The sequence below is a fragment of the Mesoplodon bidens genome (assembly GCF_964165515.1).
Source record: "Mesoplodon bidens genome assembly, chromosome: 16".
Taxonomy (NCBI): domain Eukaryota; kingdom Metazoa; phylum Chordata; class Mammalia; order Artiodactyla; family Ziphiidae; genus Mesoplodon; species Mesoplodon bidens.
This window is the reverse complement of record NC_138173.1, coordinates 61337568-61359935: the sequence shown is the minus strand read 5'-3', so window position 1 is coordinate 61359935 and position 22368 is coordinate 61337568. Positions and strand designations below refer to the sequence as shown.

Here is a 22368-nt window from a genome sequence, read left to right as displayed (position 1 = left end):
ATTTATAAGGATAGATAATAAAAACGGATGGAATAGTGCCTTGAATCTGAGTATTTGATTTCTAGTTCAAGGCTAATTGACTATAACATAGTGCTCTAATGAACGTTCAAGAATCAGATTTGCAAAAAAAAAAAAAAACCAGCTTTGCTTGTTCATACATTCTTTCCTTCAACATATTGACTGAGCATCTATTATTTGAAGGTATTGTGTCTGGTGTTGGTGTTCTAATGGGAATCAAGACAAAATCCTTTCTTTCATTGAGTTTACAGTAAGGGAGAAAAAGATACAGACAACGGCAAAGCTTACTAACTCACTCAGAAAAGCAAATAAACAAACACAGTCACTAATTTGAGGGACTCATCACTTTTGCCACTGTTAGGATAAATCAAGCAAAAGAAAGAAATGCTTCATCTGTGGATTGTAGTCTGCTAGTAGAAATTGTGTTTTCTTCTGATTTAATTCGCTGACCAACTGGAGAAAATGTAACACACTAGCTGTAACCTCACCAGACTGCCATTTAGTGCAAATGAACCATATAGTAAGTCAGTATCAGGGCCTGGGAATAAATCAGTGTGATAAGTTGACTTTTCTGCTTGGAAACTTTTATTTCCATAGGATTTTCAATAACAAAAGAACAGAATGCCTCTAGAGTACCAAAACTAAGGGAATTTGGATGACTACACAAAAATTACTTCATAGAACGACTCTTTTTCAAGCCTACTGATAAAAGAAGTTGTGTTCATCCCTGTTCTTTCAATATTGTGTCCTCCAAATTGTTCTCCCATAAGAGACATCAGGAGTTTCCACATGTCACAGTTTCAACTTGTCCGATTCCTCTCTTATTGATAATTCTTAAACGAGTGCGGAAACTACTTGTAATCATTGTAAGTATTCAGGGAAATAAGGAAATGGTGGCAAATACTTCCTCCTAATCAGAAGGAACTATCTAAAGAAAGTATAAGGAAGACAAAAATTAGAATTTATTACTTGGATTGCTACTTGCAATTGTTTTATTTTACTCAGCTGGAGGTAAGTCCAGTCATAGAAAAGAGCAAGCTACTATAATCGGGAAGAGAACATTTCAGAATTTTATCAGTACTGGAGCATGAAACATGGATGGAAGAATTTTAAAATGATATGCTAACTAAGAAAGATGCCCCAAATCCCAATCTTTCCCTCCCTCACACCCTTCCCCCTTGGCATTTCGGATTAGCAGATGCAAACTAGTATATATAGGATTTATAAACAACGAGGTCCTACTGTATAGCACAGGGAAATATATTCAGTATCCCGTGATAAACCATAAAAGACAAGAATATGAAAAATAATATGTATATATAACTGAATCACTTTGCTGTATAGCAGAAATTAACATAACATTGTAAATCAACTATACGCCAATAAAATAAGAAAAAAGAAAAAGAAAAACACCCAATACCACTGTTAAGGACAAGAAGTGGTTTATCATCTAACTGAGCACAGTAAAGATATCCTAGGGATCTCTGAGATTATTCATGTGGTTGATTCCCCAGATAAATGCCTTTGTGATTCCAATTTTAGTATATGTGCTGAGCCAGCACTTCCTTTGTGATTCCAAATGGACAAATGTTTATCTTCACTGAGCTTTTACATAGTGCAACTGATATTCATCAACTTTTCTTCCTTCTGGGCTATGAAATAGAACATGCAGTACTTGGGCAGGCTGCAATAAAAGACCAGCTTGATTGATTTATTGGATTTCTTAGGTTTGATTTTTCACACAGTGATTTGAGCCATTTATCCTTGAGATAGTTTGGCAGTTTTGAGAAAGTCTGCATTGCAAGAGTATATGTTTGATTGACCGAACAGTAGAATATTAGAGGCTGAAGTTGACAAAATTGGACTATAGTTTGCTGCAAAGTCTGTGTGGATGTCAGAGCCAGTCCAGTGTTTCAGCAGCAGATGAAATTTGCAGGTAGCCTCCATGGTCATCCCAAGTTTCCAGAATGGTTATGCACACACCCTTCTCATGGAAATTGAGCTGAGCACTTTGATAGATGCATACCACTGGCTCTCTGTAATTGCCTACTGCTTTCTGGACCAGACCCTCAATTACTATTCAAACTTGGCATGAAGCATTTTCTTGAAGAATCAGAAAAAGAAGACCTAAATATCTCTGTTAAAAAAAATGGATACTCTTCCCATTTAAAAACAGGAGCAAATGCCATTAACATACAGAGTTGAGGAAAAAAACTGGAAGTTGATTTAAAATGTTTGAGACACAGGACATGTAGAATGCAGCAATCTATCATTTTTATATTACTTTTTTAAAAATGATGTTTGACATGAAAACAAAAGTGGATAGTCAGAGTCAAGCCATCTATGTTAGAGGTGTTAACTAAATTCCTCTGATGTATTTATTTTTTATGAAACACTGATTATTTTAATCTATTTTAAAAATCTTCAATGAGGAAAATGTCACAGAATAAATTTATATTACACTTTAAAAAAATTATTAATTGTGTCTCTACTGTGTGCAAGGGATTACTCTAAGCCTGTGGGGAAAGTGACCCATAAATCAATCCACCCTTGCAGAAAGCCTGTTACTCAGTCGCTGTGAAAAATCAAGCAGCTCAGTCTTTAGCCTCCATTTGGAGGATGCCATGTACCTGGCTCGAGAATGGAAGAGAAGCTAAAGATACCTTGGAGTATTGGCTTGATATTTAAGAAAACATTCAAAATTAAGTCTTTTGCTCAATTAGTAGACCACCTCAGTGAAAATATACTCCTTCAAGTGACCATATTTACCACTTAATTAGAGATCTTACCAGAACCTGTTTTTCCTTATGTCTTTTGTTTGCCAAATTCCTTTTGCATTACTTTTCAATGGATGGTAGCTATTCTTTCCCAAATGCTGTGCCCAGAGTGGGGAAACATTCCTATACCTTTCCTTTATCTTTCTATGCTTAATTTTTTTTAACAGAACTTATTTTTTAGAACAATTTTAAGTTCACAGCAAATTTTTATTTATTTTTTATTTATTTATTTTTTTGCCGTAGGCGGGCCTCTCACTGCTGTGGCCTCTCCCGTTGCGGAGCACAGGCTCCGGACGTGCAGGCTCAGCGGCCATGGCTCACGAGCCCAGCCGCTCCGCGGCATGTGGGATCTTCCTGGACCGGGACACGAACCCGCGTCCCCTGCATCGGCAGGTGGACTCTCAACCACTGCGCCACCAGGGAAGCCCTCACAGCAAAATTGAATGGAAAGTACAGAGTTTCTATTATGTCCCCTGCTCCCCTCTCCCACATACACCCTACCCTGCCATCAACATTTCACACTGGAGTGGTATATTTGTTATAATCAATGAGCCTACACATCATTATAACCCAAATCCACAGGTTATATTAGAATATGCTTATGGTGTTTACATTCTATGCATTTTTACAAATACAAAATGGCATGTATCTACCATTATAGTATCATAGTATCGTATAGAATAGTTACACTGCCCTAAAAATCCTCTGTACTCTGTCTATTCATCCCTCCCGGGCCCCCAACCCCTGGCAACCACTGATTTTTTTATTGTCTCCATATTTGTGCTTTTTTCCAGAATGTCATATAGTTAAATCATATAGTATGTAGCTTTTTCACCTAGTAATATGCATTTAAATTTCCTTCATGTCTTTTCACAGCTTGATAGCTCATTTTTTTACTGCTGAATAATATTATGTTGTATGGATGTACCACAGTCGATTTATCCATTCATTTACCGAAAGACATCTTAATTGCTTCCACATTTTGGCAATTATGAATAAAGCTGCTATAAACATTTGTGTGCAGGTTTTTTTGTGGACACAACTTTTCAACTAATTTGAATAAATACTAAGGAGGGTGATTGTTGGATAGTGTGGTGTAAGATTATGTTTAATTTTGTAAGAAATTGCCAACCTATTTTCTAATGTGGCTGTACCATTTGGCTTTCCCACCAGCAATAAATGCATGTTCCTGTCGCTCCACATTTGTGTATTGTTAATGTGCTAGATTTTGGCCAATCTAATACGTATGTAGTGGTATTGTATTGTTGTTTTAATTTGTAATTCCCTAATGACATATAATGCAGAGCATCTTTACAAGTGCTTGTTTGCCATCTGCATATCTTCTTTAGTGAGATATCACTTCAGAGATATTGCCCATTTTTTACTCAAGTTTGTCCATTTTCTTATTGTTGAGTTTCAAGAGTTCTTTGCATATTTCAGATAACAATCTTTAACAGATATGTCTTTTGTAAACGTTTTCTCCCAGTCTGTGACTTGTCTTCTCATTCTCTTGATCTTTATTTTTTATATATGTTTTCTATGTGTAGAAGAAACATGGGTTTATTTTAGAAATTTTGGGTAATATAGATAATTTATATGGGAAAATTGATACCTAAAATGTCCTCCGTGGTAATTGGCTTGTTATCTGGTATATCACTAAAGGACCCTCAACTTTACAGAAAGCCAAGTAATGTTTCCTTCAGGCAGGACAGACACATAGACAAACTAGGAGCTCTCAGAATAAAAAAGAATATTCCTGCAACTATAGGGTAGGTCAGGTTAAACCTGGAGAAGTAAACTTAATAATTATTCATTCTTAATATCTATAGACAAGCTGATAGAGACAATTAGATATTTCTGGCACACAAATTATTACCCCAGAGGATATACAAAATCTCCAGAAAAGGAGTCATTTTTGACTCTTAGTATAATTTAGGACTATTTTATTAACCACACCCTAGGAAATTCTTCATGTATTATCAGCAGCTCCTAACTGTGCTCACGTAAATAAAGAGGCAAGTAAAAGAAAATACCAAACGAATCATACTGATTCAGAAGATTGTCAAATTAATGAATGCTGTGAAATCTTTGCCTTAGAGACGAGAACTTGAACACAAGCAGAACTAAGATCTGGCCCTGCTCTCACAGAAGTCAGGACTCCACATACTATGTCAGAGAGAGAGAGAAAAACATTTGCACTCTGAGACAAACCAAAGCAAAATAAAACAAATAAAATAAGCACACAGAAAAGTATTATTCTGTCAATCACTAGCTCCAAAATAAATACAAACTTGAACTTTTTCCTACAATGTTAATTAAACCAACATTACCCTTGTAGATATAATAATTACGTGAAAAGAACTGCTATTTTTTTCCTCCATGAGGAGAAAATCAATAATCTTTGTAATCCTTATAAGATCTTTTTTCCTTTAAATTCTATTTGTATTAAAAAATGTCTGACATCTTCCATGTTACAATTATAAAATTAAAACCAGTATTTAAAAGTAAAAAAGAATTGAAATAGTACAGACCAAAAAAAAAGTGTCTGGCACAGGATCCCAAGCTATTAATTTGAGAACATGTTTCTTGAGCACCTTTGCCACACTAGGCACTAGGAATGAATCTGTGAACAAAAATACAGTGACAAAAACATAAGGGGGTAAACATGAAGCATGATGACATTTCACATCAGATGGTTAGAGAAAATCTCTCAGATAAAGTGAGATCTGAGCAGAGATGTGAATAAAAGAGAAAGTTAAACAAGCAGAAACCTGACAAGAAGATTTCTAGTACAATGAACATTCAAATCCCTGAGGAGTTTGCCATATTGAAGGTACAGCATAGAGGCCAGCATGGCTAGAGCAGAGTGAGAGTGGCTGAAAGTAGCTTGAGATGGGCCAGAGCCAGATCACATAGAACTTTGTAGGTCATGGCCAAGATTTCAGATTTTCTTCAATTTAATGAGAAGCCATTGGTACTCAACAAATATTTGTAATTGATTGAAGCAATAATATATCAGGGGGGAGAAAAGCTCTTAGTGTTGATACACATTTTCAATGGTCATCTAATCTAAGATTTCTCAGTCTTGGCACTATTGACATTTTGACCTAAATAATTGCTGTGGAGGCAGTGCTACGCATTGTAGGATGTTTAGCAACATCTCTGGCCTCTACTGCTCCATGGCAGTAACATACTTCCTCCAACTGTGGCAAACAAAACTGTCTTCAGACGATGACAAATGTCCACTTGCCCCAGTTGAGAACCACTGATCTAATCCAATCCATTTTACAGATTCAGTAGCTGTGAGGTTAAATCACTTACTTTAGGAGAACAAAGTCAGTTCTACCATTAAAGAAGGAACTAATAAAATTATACACACATATATGTTTTTAAACACATATAAAACATATCATCTAGTGTTTTCAACTACCTTGTGAGAGTGGTAGGGAATAAACTACCTTTATTCCCATGTATAGATAAGTCACTTGACCCTCAGAAAGGTGAAGTGATTTGAAATCTGCTTGTGGCTTGAACTCAGATCTCTAAATTTCTGTCTACTTTAGTAATAAACTGTCAACTTAGGATGCATTTGAGAAGACAATAACAGAAGCTTCCTTGAGTATTTTAGCAGAACGTCATTCAATGCCAATTCAAGAGATTGGGAAACAGGGACCCCTGATCGTCCAATCCCACTTTACTAGAAAGGAGAAATAAAAAAAGAATTGGAAAGTTAATGCAAATTCTCATTTCCATTTGTTTAATCTAAAAATAGTACGAAAGACCTTACTCTATGACTGTGCCATACACATGGGCTGCTGTGTGTGGTTTTTTTTGTTTGCTTTGTTTTGTTTTTTTGTTGTTTTTTTTTGTATGGTACACGGGCCTCTCACTGTTGTGGCCTCTCCCGTTGCGGAGCAGAGGCTCCGGATGTGCAGGCTCAGAGGCCATGGTTCACGGGCCCAGCCACTCCGCGGCATGTGGGATCGGGATCCCGGACCGGGGCACGAACCCGTGTTCCCTGCATCGGCAGGTGGACTCTCAACCACTGCGCCACCAGGGAAGCCCGGCTGCTGTGTTTTGACCAGAAATTGTTTCAAAGGGGCCTGTGTGAAACTGTATTGAAAGGAAATTCTCAGCCTCTGTGGTCTTCAATGAGAGAGGTGCTTATTCTACTTGTTTCTAATTCACCAGAGGTTTTATTACTTCAACTCCCAACAGATTATTGGGTGGATCTGGTAGGAGGGTTTCAAATCAAAACAATTTGTGGGTTGGGGGTTTAGAGTTTGTAGGACCATTATTTTCTCTGTCTTCCTCCTGAGAGAGACTAATGTGTCCAGGAAGCTGAGAGAAGCCTCTCTGCATCTCTGTTTATGGTACAGTATTGAGCCCTGATGGATGCATTCCTAAGTTCCTAAGTAACATAGAGGACTGGCATGGGGAGTGGGGTGGTGGTGGAAATGAGTGGCACAATAGCATTAAGATAGAAAGAAGGCTGGGCAGAAACTGTTGGTGTCTCACTCATGTCATATCAAATTTACTTCCACACACAGATGTCTGCTTACTACGAATCACTGTGTCTCTGACCAAGGAATTCTTTTCACTGCTACAAAATGCCCTGCCTAGAGCAAGCACTAACAACATCTTCTAAACACAGCTCTCAGATTTAAGAATAACATTCATGCATAATTCTTATAACTTGGCATTATAAGTGAGTGAAAAATAAAAGAAATATTAGAGACCATACCAATAGGTAGAATGTGGCTTTATCATGGTAGCTTATTTAAGACCAAGAAGTGGAGGTGGTGAATGTGGGGAGGTGGTATCAGCCCGAGCATCTGCATAATGACTCACATAAATCTGAGTCTTCCAGGCTGACATGCTATTTATGGTGCATCCACTGTTAAAAGCGGCCAGATATAAATGCTAAGTATGAATTCACAGAGAGATATATGAATGGGGCAACAAATGGTCCAGTACAAAACTGAAAGACTTTGCTTTTTAAAAATTGAAGTATAGTTGATTTACAATATCATGTAAGTTTCAGTTGTAAAGCACAGTGATTCAGTTACATAGTTATATATCTATAATATAGTATATAGATTCTTTTTCATATTCCTTTCCATTTTGGTTTATTACAGGATACTGAATATACTTCATGTGCTATAGAGTAGGACATTGTTGTTTATTTTATATGTAGTAGTTTATATCTGCTAATCCCAAACTTTTAATTTATCCCTCCCCCCTTTCCCCTTTGGTAACCATAAGTTTGTTTTCTGTGTCTGTGAGTCTCTTTCAGCTTTGGAAATAAGTTCATTTGTGTCTTGTTTTTTCCTTTTAGAATCCACATGTAAGTGATATCATATATTTGTCTTTCTCTGTCTGTCTTCACATAGTATGATAATCTCTAGGTCTATCCATGTTGCTGCAAATGGCATTTTTCCATTCTTTTTTATGGCTGAGTAATATTCCATTGTGTGTGTGTGTGTGTGTGTGTGTACACACATACACATAAATATATATACATACCACATTTTCTTTATCCATTCATCTGTTGATGGACGTTTAGGTTGCTTCCATGTTTTAGCTACTGTAAATAGTGCTGTGATGAACATTGGGGTACATGTATCTTTTCAAATTAAGGTTTTCTCTGGATATATACCAGGAGTGGGATTGCAGGATCATATGGTAACTCTATTTTCAGCTTTTTAAGGAACTTGAATACAGTTCTCCATAGTGGCTGCATCAATTTACATCCCCAGCAACAGTGCAGGAGGGTTCCTTTTTCTCTACACCCTCTCCAGTATGCTTTTGCTTCTATTATGTTTGCACACACAAGTAGAGCTTCCTTCAAATTTAGCTCACACAGGGAAAGTGAGTTAGGCTAAGCTGGAGGACAGGATCAAGTACTCATGCTTTGGAAGGAAAAGCAGTGATCCTGGGGACAGGTGGAAGGGAAATCCATGGGGAAGCATAGAGCAAAATCCACACACAGCTGGATTCATGTGTGACAGAGTGGTGGAACAGGCTTTCTCTGTGTTCCCAGGGTCATGGTTTGAGCATGAGCTATTTAACCTGGGCTGCTAATCCACCCTCTCCATTCACCAGGGTGACTGGTAAGAAAGCTGAAACAAAGCAAAGAGCAGGCCAGTCCTCAGTCACTTCCCCAATGATGGGTGCAATGCATTCTAATGGTTGTTTCAACTATGATCCTCCCTGGGCCACACAGGAACTAGCCTGAGCAAGACAGAGTGAAGTAAAGAAATAAAGTGACTAGTTTTACTTTCCTATAGCACTGAGTTGTCCTTCTTGCTGAAGAAACAGATATTCCTCATTCTAGAAAAATCCGACACATAAGTATCTAAGCATTCAGAGCACTTGATTTGTTTTACAAAGTGATTCACAGCAGGTTCCCATTAAATTATCAGTGGAGAAATAGCCAGATAAGTTTATCGGATGCCTATAAGTAAGGCAAGGGGCATTTCATAAGCTTTTCCTACAAATTAAAAATGAAGGTTATCCTATAGGATCTAACCATATTTGATATTTAAGAATCAACTTAATATTCAACTTAATAGTGATATTAAGTTTAATAATATTTAACAATTGACTTAATATTCAACTTAATAGTATTGATATTAAACTAGACTTTCCAGTATGTGGCCTTTTTTAGCATGGATTTTTCTGGAAAATCAAAAAAAAAATTATTTGTGAAGAAAAAGAATGACCGGAGCCTAGTGTTTGTGATTCTGTTTAATTTCAAACACTCATTCAGAACAACATCAAGGTTTTTTTTTCTTTTTCCCCCTTCTTTTTCCTGTTCTTGATTGATTTATAGATTAGGAAAATTCCCAATCTAAGAATTTAAAATTCCATTTCTCCATTTCTGAACTGTTTCTCTGCTATGATACATAGGATGGATGTTGGTCATAGGCCACACATTTTTCTTCTAATTCCAACATCTCCCTCTTAGAGAGACCTCTAACTCCATCCCTATTGGAAGGATAACCTTGAATCCAGGTTCACTGAAGCCTACATCCAAGTTGATCCTAGTGGGACACTGCAAATGAGAGCAAAGTGTTCTTATTTTGGAGAACAGCAACTTAGTGGCCAAAAAAACAGACCCACATTCTCTCTTCCTGAAATATCTTCACCTGGCTATGATCTATTCACTCCCTCATCTTCAAAACAATTTCTCCAATGTTACTATTATAGTAAGGCTGTTTCTAACCACACTACTTGAAATAACTTTCACTAGTACAGCCTATCTTACAGATTTACCTCTTTTTCATCTTTCAGGACACTATGCATTTATTTAATTGTTATGTTTATCTTTTTTTTTCACCCCCAATAAAGGGTGCCTTTCACAAGGGCAGAGATTCTTGTCTGTTTTCTTCATTGCTATTTCCTTGGCTCCAGAGAGTATGTAGCTTGTAATAGGCACTCAACACATGTAGAATATAAATGAATGAAAATTGCCATTATTCCTATTTTATACCTGAAAAAATAATAGTGGCACTTGGAAAGGACAAATAATTTGTCAGCTGTATGGCTAGTGAAAGGTAAAGCAATTCTGAAACCCCAGTCTGTCTGCCTTCAAGCACATGCTTCACTGATTACACTACATTGTTTTACAAGCACTTCTCTGACTGTAATCATTCCACTTGCTAGATGGGCATTTTGTTTGGTTGTAAAGAAAATCCATTCTTTGGGCCTTTCATTTCCTATCATTTCCTTATTAGTGGCCTAATTGACAAAGCCAGGGGTGTACTAGGTTCATATGTCATGAAGAAAAAACAAAACAAAACAAAACTATTTTGTGGGTTTGTTTTAATGTTAGGTTCACAAAGTGCAAAACAAGCTAGCCAAAAAATTTTGCATTATTTTGGAAACCCTTGCATAATCCATAGGGAAACAAAATACAAATGTTCTGGTTATTTTACATGGGGTTTCAATAATATTTGATGACTAGAGTCCGTAGGGCTTTTTCAAAAATAAGCAATGGGAAGTTGGGCTGAGTTAAGAGAGAAGGAGTTGCAACCCCTCCTGCACAATGCTCAAACTCAACAAGCTGCCTAATAAACCTTCTATGAAAGATTTTAAAATATGGCGACTTCTTTTATAAATCTCATAAATATCAAAAATATTTTAAGATAAAAATGTTCAAAGTTCTAAATCTATGTAACAAACTCCTATTCCACCTAACTATGGTGGGGGTGGATTATTCTTCTTGGAGGATAATCATCCATCAAAAATAGGCCCCCTTCTCCCTGCTCATATCTTTGAAGCTCCACAGGAGCCAGTCCCAACCTGGACTGACAAAATGCCAAGTGCCTAAGGATGAAGAGGTTCTCTCTACACCATTAGTGCCCTCATTTCTGGAGTCAATGAGCTCACCTCTTACACAACTTGAAACCACAAGATCCATCTCCTGCCCTATAGCATAAAAAGGCCCTGTGAAGACTCAGGAATTATGACAAAGGCATCTTTTTTTATTAGTTCCATTTCAAAGAGTAACATGCACTTTCAGACTGACGTTCTTGCTCTTGTTAATGTACCTCTAGATGATCAATGTCTCTTATATCTGCAAGGTTATTTATTAGGTTGAAAATTAAAATAGAAATTTAAAAATTAAAAAATTCAAATTAGAACAAGAAAACATACTCCTAGTAATATACAACAACTTACCCAGTTCTAAGTCTTTAGTGGATGGATGTTTAATCAATCTAAACATGACATATAAACTTTGAAAACTACCTCAAGAACCACTTTCTCCAAGAAACTAAAATAAAAATTGCTTGCAGTGTGTAGGTATATGGTTTTAAATGTTGATAAGTCTGGGATGTCACTTTATGAGTAGCTTAGTAACTTAGCTATGCCATGTGATAGCTGGTATAGTGAAAAGAGATATTGAAATATAAAACAGCTGTGTTGGAATCACAGCTCTTTCAAGCCAAGTTTTAAAATTGAGATTAATAATTCTTACTCTAAAGGATTGTTGCAACTGTTTGTGAATAATTATTGATAAGTGAATTTCTTCTGAAAATGTAGAAAATAAGGCTATGAGGTTTAGTTTAAAAACACAAGAATTGAAATTGTAGAGTTTTATGATGAAGAGTGACATCTTGGTATTTTTTTCTGAAAAGGATAATTATTTAAATATGTAGTTACAGTTAATGTGAAATCTATCAGACAACTCAATCTCTTTACAATTTATGGATGAGGAAATAGGCTGCCCCTGTACAGTATGTATTGGGAATCTGTGGTATTGCTAAATAATCCTATCATAGATAAATTACCTAGTACATTTTAATTGTTACTTGATGAATTGTCTTCCTAAAATATTTTATATTTTTACCATTTTGTATTTATATTTGCTAGTAGTGACACTTATGGAAAAATACTCTTCCTATCAGTGAAGTGGTAACAATCTGTGAGGTTGAAAAAAAAAGGAGGAAGCCACGAATATTATATTCAATCTCTGATAACAGAGAGTAGCTATGCCAAAGTGTTGCTTTAATATGGGACATTTTCCTCTAAAATTCAGCTTCAACTAAGACAACATACTTCCCAGGCTTTTATAGTAAAAGTTAGCAATTTTAATGTTTTTTTTTCTTTTTTAGACCCAGAAATGTATCAGTAAGTTGGACCTTATAGAAGCCAATCAAGGTATAGGTACATACTGACAGGCTGATTGACTCAGACACATAAATTTACTGCTGAGAACTCTGACCATAATTTCATTTCAGTTCAATGCACATTAACTAATCAAGGCCCTGAGCTATGTGTTTGCAGTAGAATTCTAAATATAGTTAATGGACCCTGGATGAGTTTACTGAATTACAGAAGAGATACTCTAACAAAGAAATAATTCAAAATAAGGTACGAGATATAATCGTTTTCAGAGACAATTAATAGGAACATGGTATAGCACTGACTAATCCTTAAAAAATCAGGGAGAAGTTAGATATATTTAAAAGCCCATTTTATTTCATATATATATATATACATATACATACATACATATATACATACATATATATAGATCCATATATATGTAATATATATTATATATTCTTATCTGTGGAAAAATGAAGGGTGGATTAGCAGTCTTCTCCAGGTAATAAAAATGATGGAAACATCCTTATGTTCTTCAACTGCTCTGTGTTAAACCCTTATTGATCACCTTTTAAGTAGAATAAAAGGGATCAGTGGGATTACTGTGAGGGGCAGGGCGTCTTGAAGACTAAAAGTAGAGCTCATATGTCATGTATATACTGCCTTAAAAATTGTTTTTTTTAATATGATTTAAAATGAAAAATGAAACATTGAAATCCGATAAGATTTTTTTTTTCATAATTGAGGTTCTTTTAAAATCCAAGACCAGCAAGTTACTGTGAGCTTCCTGCCGTGGTTAACTGTGAATAACCTTCACAGTTAAATCTCACAGACTGACAAAGTTTAGGCAACTAAGATACATGATCCAGCTCTCCTGGCTTTATCTTACTTTTGGATCTGTTCACCTTTACAAAGTCACTCATCATGAGATTGACAAAGAGCTCGGTCCTCTCAAATTCCCAGTGTTTACTATAAACACAGGAAGTTCATAATTTTCAGAATTAAGCCTCACATGGAGCCTGTCTTCCGTGGGATGAATTCTGAAATTTCACAAACAACTCAAGTGAAAAATACTTGGAAGAACATGTATGCTGATGAATATCTTACTGATTCAAGCCCCATTAATTTAGAATCTGGAGTCATTCAAAGATTCTGTGTGACATATATCTTTTTAGCTGCCTGTGAAGAAAAATCTGATAAGCAAGTCAATAGTGCAAATAAGAGTTCTCAAGAGATATCTGACATACAAGAACTGACCAACTGTCTTTAAGTCGCTTTCCAACATGTGTTGTTAATTGGTGTTTTGTTATTTTAAGATAATTGTCATCATATGCTAGGTGGTTATTATCTGTGAGTAATCTGAAAGCTTCTGAAAGGCAAAAAAAATGCAAGTGTTTATTGTTCTATATCATACTCATATTAACTTGTAGAGCACCATTCAGCAAATCTTAGTTGAAATACCACAAATGAAAGCCTGAGGGGTGAAAAGGTAGGGCAGTTTCTGGGGAAGATCTTCCCCTAGACAATCATGATGAGCCTGAAAACAAAGCTGTTTGTTTGACTCATCTTCTGTCTGAACTTCTGTGGTTTACACTGAGGTAGACGTTACAAAGACTTTCTCTGAAAGATGAAAAAACCTATAAATGCTAAGAGCTACTTGCATGCTTTTATATATGTCATATTATTTATAATCCTCTAACAAACACATGAAGTATGTTTAGTAATTTCCACTAAACTGTTGTTAAGCAAATATCTCAAGGCTGAATAACTAGTAAGTGGGGAAAACTGTCTATGAATCCCTTCTGTGGTCTCCAAGGTGTATGCTTTTTACACTCTGTCACACTGCATCTGAGGTACTGTTATTCACCTATTAAGAACTGCTAGGGGATGGCTGTTCATCCAGACCTTCAGTAGAACACTTATCACATTTTGTCATAGTGGTTTGTGTATCCATTTCCTGCACTAAAATACAACTTCTTTATGGGCCACAAACCTTGTCTTCTTCAAGTTGGTATCTAGAGAAAGCAGTATATATCTTAGCCACTAGTGTGGCTAAATAGATTTTGATTAAATTAATATATTCAGAATTAGATAAACTAACCCAGAAGCTAGTCTTCAGTTTTCTGGGAGTGATGTAGTACAGGAAAATGGGTTACATTTTGTAATGCTTGTTTAAATAAAAGAGCAAACTCTGTGGGCAGTATTTTAATGCTGCTGATATTACATGCCTTCATCAGAAGACATCCTGTGAGTTCCATACACAGTGTGACAGGCAGAATTCCAAGTCCCCCAGAAATGCCTTAATCTTCCGAATACATAAATATATCTTTCTGGTGATTATGTATATTACACGGCAGAGTCGATCTTATGATAAGGGTGGGCCTAATCTAATCACATGAGCCACTATAAAAGCAGGGAGTTTTCTCTGGCCAGTGGTAGAAAGAGGAAATCAGAGAGATTCAAAGCTTGAGGGGCACTTGACTCACTGTTACTGGTGTGAAGATGGAGGGAACCACTGGAGAAGGAATGTGAGTGGCGTTAAAAAGCTGAGAGAGGCCCTACCGGACAGCCAGTGAGGAAATGGAATTCTGCCAACAGCCAGAAAAACTTGGAAGAGGACCCCAAACTCCAGACGAGGTTACAATAAGCCAACACCTTGGCATCAGCTTTGCGAACCCCCAAGCAGATAACCCTACAGAGCTCTGAACTAATAAATGGGTGTTGTTTTAAACCTCCCAAATTTGTGGTAACAGTAGAAAACCAATGCACAGGATGACACACTTTTTTCATGAGGACTAATTCCAAAATAAATGATACTCACCATCCTCTTAAATGAAACTGTAATGAAACCTTTAAAATGAAAAATAAGTCGAGGACACAATCCCCATCTATTTCAAGGGGTTCAGCAGGAAAGACCTTCCTTACCCAGTTATAAATTCACATCGTGCAGCTATAGTTACGTTCCATCACATACAATGAATGTATGCTCTAAGAATTTAATGTATTCTATGGGCTTCTGAGTGGCATCCATATTAAAGAGGCAAAATCCTTTTGTGGGGAAGGGGGCTATTTTAATGATCTTTGAAAGAAGCTAAAGCCTTTTTTGTGGCCTTATTCAACTTCTCCCAAGACTTGCCTCAGACTCTGTCACATTGAGAAAATATACGTGACTTTCTTTTATTCTTTCATGTGTTTTGAGTTTAATAACATATGCTGTTTATATTTGGTTTCTATAGAGAGTTCCTTTTTGTCTTGTAAACAGTTGCAAAGTTTTACCTAGAGCTGTGTGGGTTTTCCCCCACACACAGTTTTCTAGGTAAAACTTCTCCTCCCCTTGGAAAGTCTGAGTAGTTCCAAGGATTAAAAGCAGCTTAACTTCAGCCATGATTTGTAATAGATAAATGCAGTTCTTGTTCCATTTTGGCTCTTTGGGATAGTCTGAAATTAACCTGTTGTCTTATTCTTAATAGTCTACATCTTAATAGTTGTCTACATCTTAATAGTCGCTCCTATTCAGGTTTCATTGACTTGTCAGAAAGTACTTGTAAATGAATCTGCAATATGAAATAAGGTCCAAAGATCAAGTTATTCTCCTTCCAAATGACTTAGATGATTCTGGAAAGGGTAATCAACTCCTTTCTCTTAAGGGCTTAATATATGAGAGATACTGAACTACTCAGATAACACATGCTATTTTTTTGTGGTTACTAAATATCCTCATTTTTCAGGTTAGGGCACTGACACTCAAAGAGATTGTAACATTTGTCAAAAATCTGTAGATACTAAGGATCTATATAGAGCTTAATCCAAGACAACTGTACATTGCTGGCACTTAGATAAGGATTAGGCCTCATAAATTGCCACAGGACTGCATACGTGTTGTCTCCCAGGTAATGTTCTGTCCTTGACTCTGACACTTTGATATCTATTGTGAGAGAACATGATAGTTCCCTTGATCTCAACATCAAATATATTAGCTATAGAACTATATAGTCATCTGAATGCTTTTACGTTTTCACCTAAGATTCTTCTTGGAAATAATATGTTCTATTATCCCCTCATGTTATAGGTCTGTGCTGTTTAGATATTTGTTAAATTTCTGAAAATTAAATAAAATTTAGAATGTAGCTCTTCAGTCACACTAGCCACTTTTTGAGGGTTCAATAGCCACATGTGGGCATTGGATACCATATTGGATAATGCAGATTTACAGAACGTTTCCATCTTTGCAACACGTGGACAACACCCTTATAGAGCCATAGTGACACTAATTAAACAATGGGTGAATTGCTGGGTATGCACTGGAAATTTAAAAAGAAGTAAAGCGTCTTATTGAGCCTAAGGTCTATAGTGTTTCAAAGTTCACAGTTCTTTTATGCTACTAAACATTAAAAAGTGATTTTTTTCAGAGTTTCTTATAGCAGGCCCTATCCAGTTCTATTTGAGAAAGATATGGGGGAGAACTTGCATTTCCTTTTATCACGGCTTCAGGTTTTAATCATATACCTTAACTGCCACCATGAATAGTACTCATCGTTTTAAATTTCCTTCTTAAAATCAGTTTATCAAGTGCTCACTGAACCTAAAAGTTTGAAATATAAAGCTTAATTAGATAATATCCCCTAACCAACATTTACCTTTACTTCTAGCTAATTCCTAACTATCCCTTGAGTCTCAGGACAAGTGCCATTTCTTCTGGGAAGCCATTCCTGATTCTTTAGAAACTAAGTTAGGTGCCCTTGCTCTGCATACCCACCATAACTCAAACTTGTCATCATAATACTCATCTCCCCTTATTCTCAATTTTAATATAATCAATTGCCTTTCCTCCCCACTTAAAAAGTGAGCACCACATGGGCATGAGCTCTGCGTGCCCTGTTCATTATCGGATTTCAAACTCCTAGAGCAGTGTTGGGCACTTGGTAGGAATTTTTGATGTGTTTTACTCTTGAATAGTTTTTGGGTTTTTTTTGAGAATATAGGCAAAAGTTAGCTTTTTCAGCATATTAGGTACCCTATCTACCCATCACAATATCATTTCTAACAACAGTTAAAAGAAATATTGACTTTAGTTACACTGAGAAAAATACTATGTCTTAGTTGTGTGTTCTAATGTAAAAACAAAAACAAAAACAAAAAACATAATACAGAAGCATTTTTTCCAGAAAATTTAAAGCAGCAGGAAATAGCAGGAATAGCATGCTAAAAAGGGCATTGGAAGCAAAAGACCCAATTTAGATTTTTGTTTTTCCTTTGGCTGCTGCCAAATTTGCTTTGTGACCTTCATCCCATCAATAGGTCTTTGTTCTCTAGCATCCTCATCTATAAAATGGGCATCAGTAAGTCTACCCCACAGGGCTTCCAAAAGACTTAAATTAAATAATGCAGGATTAGGGTCAAATGCATCATAGAATGCTCAGCAAATACCAGTGTCTTACCTGTTTTCATATACTTAGAGATTGACCCTGTAGAAAATTATTGGTAGTTTGTTTTGTTTCATTTTTCTTCCTCTTCCTCTTTGGTTTCTTTTAGAGATTCTTAAAAATTATTTAATTTTCACTCTTTTTTGTGTGTGTATCTTAATATCAGATCTTCCTCTTTCAATCCATTTCTCCCCCAGTAGCATCCTCCCTTTGTCTGGCTCAGCTGATGACATACAGAATATAACTGAGCATTGACCTCTGGCACAAATAAGCATCTGCCATGCACATTTAGGGTATTACGTTGCCTGTAATCCCTTCCAGCTCACAATTCTAAATTACTTTTGAAATTTCTGTGTAATTTCAAGTTGGTAGGTTAAAATTGCTATTTTATTTTGGCAGATAATGTGTTTTAAAATGAGCTCTTCTTTATGTGTATATTAGTTTCCTCATATAGCAAAGTAACTTTTTGTTTGTCCTTGACCACACTATAAGTTAGAAACTATGACTTACTTGGCAAAAGTTCATTTACTTTCTGGAAAAAGCTTAAAATCTTACATTATTTTGTATTATGTTCACATTGTGCTGGTTGTAAAGGTACTCTGATGTCTTTGTTTTTTTTCTCTTTTCTTTGGAAAAAAAAGGAATGGAAGAAATCCTTTGAAAGTGATTGCTTTCAAAATTATTAATTTCTTGAAAGTTATTTATTTTTCTTTTTTTCTCTTACTTAGCTTTTGACGTCTGTGGTAGTCTGAATAATGGATCTCCAAAGAAGGTCACATTCTGAGACTCAAAATCTATGAGTATGTTATCTTTCATGGCAAAAATGACTTTGCAAATGTGATTAATTTAAGGATACTGAAATGAGGAGATTATCCCAGATTATCTGGGTGGATTCAGTGTAATCACAAGGGTTTTTAAAAGAGGAAGGCAGGAGGGTCAGAATCAGAGACAGACACGTGACAATTGAAGCAGAGGTTGGAGTGATATAGGGCCATGAACCAAGGTATGAAGGTTGGAAGATGGAAAAAGCAAGCAGCTTCTGTTCTGGAGCTTCCAGAATAAACAGAATTCTGACACCTTGATTTTAGCCCTGTAAGACTCATTTCAGATTTCTGATGTCCAGAACTATAAGATAAAAATTTGTATTGATTTAAGCCATTACGTTTTTGGTAATTCATTATGGCACCAGTGTGAAACCAATACAATGTATGAAAAAAGAGGATTTTTCTTTAATTGTTTCAAAAGTCAAAAACCAGCTAAAAACTCAAAAATGTACATTTAATGTCAAAGTGGGCTACTTGTGCATATAAGCACACATCTTCCACAAACTGTTGGGCCTGAGCATTTGAGTTGAAGGAATCCTTTATTCCTATGAGGAGGGGGCAGATACCAAGTATGTTCTGGAATGTGAGTACTAAATAGATTGGCACAATCCTCTGAGAACTAAGATATGGAGAATACGTATGTACTTATATGTCTATTTTCAATTGTTTCTGAGCTAATATGCAAAGCTTTCCTTTCTTCCTATACTAAAAATCATTTGAGGAAAGTTTTGCTATGCCCCAAATTTATTTGTTGACTGAGAGGCTTGGGGGAATTCAGTAGACATTTAAATAAATGAGGTTGAATGAAGTCAGTTTTGACAGCTGCAAATAGGGACGTTCTTGGGGGAAAAAGAAAGACAATTTTACATTTTAAGCATAGTCAAATTGCCCTATTAAACATCTAAAGCACACCCTTTGGGGGGAAAATGATTCTCTCCTCACTAGCTTCACTGACTTTTCATAATAGTATTAATGAAATTTAATCAAACAAAATACATTACTAAGCAGTTAGCTTGGTTGCCCTTGGGGGGGCCTGTGAAAATGTGTTTGGAACTTCACATGCCACGTAATAGCTCAATTTATTTTGGCCATTGTCATTGACTCTTGGTCTCATGAATTAAACCTCTCTGAGTCTGGGAACAGTACATGATTTTGAAGATTCTTTCCTATTATAAACACTCATTGATACTATGATTTCATTTTAACTTACTTTATAAAGCAAACAACCCAATCAAAAAGTGGGCAGAAGATCTAAATAGACATTTCTCCAAGGAAGACATACAGATGGCCAAAAAGCACATGAAAAGATGCTCAACATCACTAATTATTAGAGAAATGCAAATCAAAACTACAATGAGGTATCAACTCACACCAGTCAGAATGACCATAATCAAAAAATCTACAAAAAACAAATGCTGGAGAGGGTGTTAAGAAAAGGGAACTTTCCTACACTGTTGGTAAATTGGTACAGCCATGATGGAGAACAGTATGGAGGTTCTTTTAAAAACCAAGAATAGAGCGACCATATGATCCAGCAATCCCACTCCTGAGTATATACCTGGAGAAAACCATAATTGGAAAATATACATGCACCTCAATGTTCATTGCAGCACTATTTACAATAGCCAGGACATGGAAGCACCTAAATGTCTATAAATGGATGAATGGGTAAAGATGTGGTACATATATACAATGGAATATTACTCAGCCATAAAAAAGAATGAAATAATGCCATTTGCAGCAACCTGGATGGACCTGGCAATTGTCATACTAAGTGAAGTCAGACAGAGAAAGACAAATATAATATGATATCACTTATATGTGGAATCTAAAAATAATGGTACAAATGAACTTATTTACAAAACAGAAATAGAGTCACAGATGTAGAAAACAAACTTATGGTTACCAAGGGGGAAAAGATAGGAGAGGAATAAATTGGGAGATTGGGATTGACATATATACACTACTCTATATAAAATAGATAACTAATAAGAACCTACTGTATAGCACAGGGAACTCTACTCAATACTCTGTAATGACCTATATGGGAAAAGAATCTAAAAAGGAGCAGACATATGTATATGTATAACTGATCCACTTTGCTGTACACCTGAAACTAACACAACATTGTAAATCAACTATACTCCAATAAAAATTAATTAAAAAAAAAACAATTTGAGGAAAAATGAACAAACTCTAGCTAATATCAATACATAGCCTCCTAAGGAAATCTTCCCTGACTTCTCTGTGTTAAGTTTACGTGACCCCTCTGTGTTCCATTAACAACCTCAACAATCCTCTATTATACCCATGCCCATCTTTTATTCGAAATATCTCCTTATAGGTCTGACTTTCTCTTTTGGCTATAAGCTCTCAAGGGCACAGATCAAGTCTAATTTGTTTTTGTTTATTATGGAACCTCAAATAAACACACAATATATTGTGTGTTTATATACATTTCTGAGCAGTTTCTTTCCCCACTCCTTTCCTCTTGTTGAGGGTTATCAGATGCCTTCTCTGAGTCAAGTGAAATATCTTCTACTTAAATCTTTTGTGCTCGACAGCGAAGGACTCTTCATAATACCCAATTTCCTGCTTTTTTTTTTTTTTTTGGTTTCAAACACATCAAAACCCTTATACAATGATTTCAAGCCCCCTTTGTAATCTGTAAAAATAAACATCAAGAGTCCATGCATTCTATCATTATCTAAGTCTCTGTCAGGCTTTCAGATTATTAACAATTAAGCCACTTTTTTAGCAGAGATCGCAAAGTTTGCCGAAGCACTTATTGCCTTTGGTGAAACAGAGATAGTCTTTGGTTTTACTACCTGTAAATAATCTGGGAAACATGATTCTGATGTTTCCCTCTTTTATAAGTCTGTATTTTCAACTCTGATTTTGCTGGTGGAGGCTACCTTTGATAACTAAGCAGAAAGCAGAGAGGGTTTGAAAGAAGAAAGCAAACAAACCCATATGTGCTTAGAGTGATTGCCTTTGGATTCCAGATTTTCTCTGTGGCTAAAGCCCAAATAAGTATGCTTTTGATGAGCTGCCATTTTGGTTCTCCAAGATGTGCCCACAATATGCCTTTAAAATGTAGTCCAAATTGTGTATTTTTGAGTATTTGACATTGTTTTCCTTGAATCTATTTTAGGGGTTAGTCAGCCATTGGATATTCTAACAGCTTGTCTAATTTCTCTTTGTCAATCCATCCAGTGGCCACTACAATATAGGCATTCAATACGTAATACAAAATTAGCCAACAGTGTCACTTCAGCTTAGAGGAGTTTGACTATTCCAATGCTTTACACTAGAATCAGAAAGCTTAGCCTTGCCCTGGGCTGAGCCCCAGAATCAACATGAAACCTTAAATGACTCATTTTTTTTTCAAGGGCTCAATTTCTTCATTTCTTAAAGTTAATGGAAAATATGCCCAACTTGAACTACAGTATAAAACTTGCTATGATGTAGGCACCTAGTATTCCAAAGAGATTGAGTAATTATTCCTCTTCCTGATTTAAATGTATTTGATCATCTAGTTCCACTCTGTAGGGAATGTAATGGTATGTATATAAACTTGCTCACAACTAAGCAAGACCAAATTAAGAAGATTTGCTGGTTGCTTTCTCAAAAGGGAAAGGCAGATCCATTTTTCGTGGAATGATGCCTGGCACTGCAGGACTGGAGGACCAGAACCCATCTTCTGTTATG

The 22368-nt window shown here is 36.0% G+C and overlaps 2 pseudogenes across 2 annotated transcripts in view; both read left to right on the top strand.

Moving 5' to 3' along the window:
• LOC308630037 (metalloendopeptidase OMA1, mitochondrial-like) overlaps positions 1-1131 on the top strand; it is a 142643-nt pseudogene extending 141512 nt beyond the window's left edge. Inside the window, exon 3 of the transcript in view lies at positions 425-1131. The product of the transcript in view is annotated as a metalloendopeptidase OMA1, mitochondrial-like (transcript). The remainder of the gene's footprint in view (positions 1-424) is intronic.
• Positions 1132-1447: 316 nt separating this feature from the next.
• LOC308630036 (metalloendopeptidase OMA1, mitochondrial-like) lies at positions 1448-2248 on the top strand (annotated as a pseudogene). The gene has a single exon. The product of its transcript is annotated as a metalloendopeptidase OMA1, mitochondrial-like (transcript).
• Positions 2249-22368: the final 20120 nt, after the last annotated feature.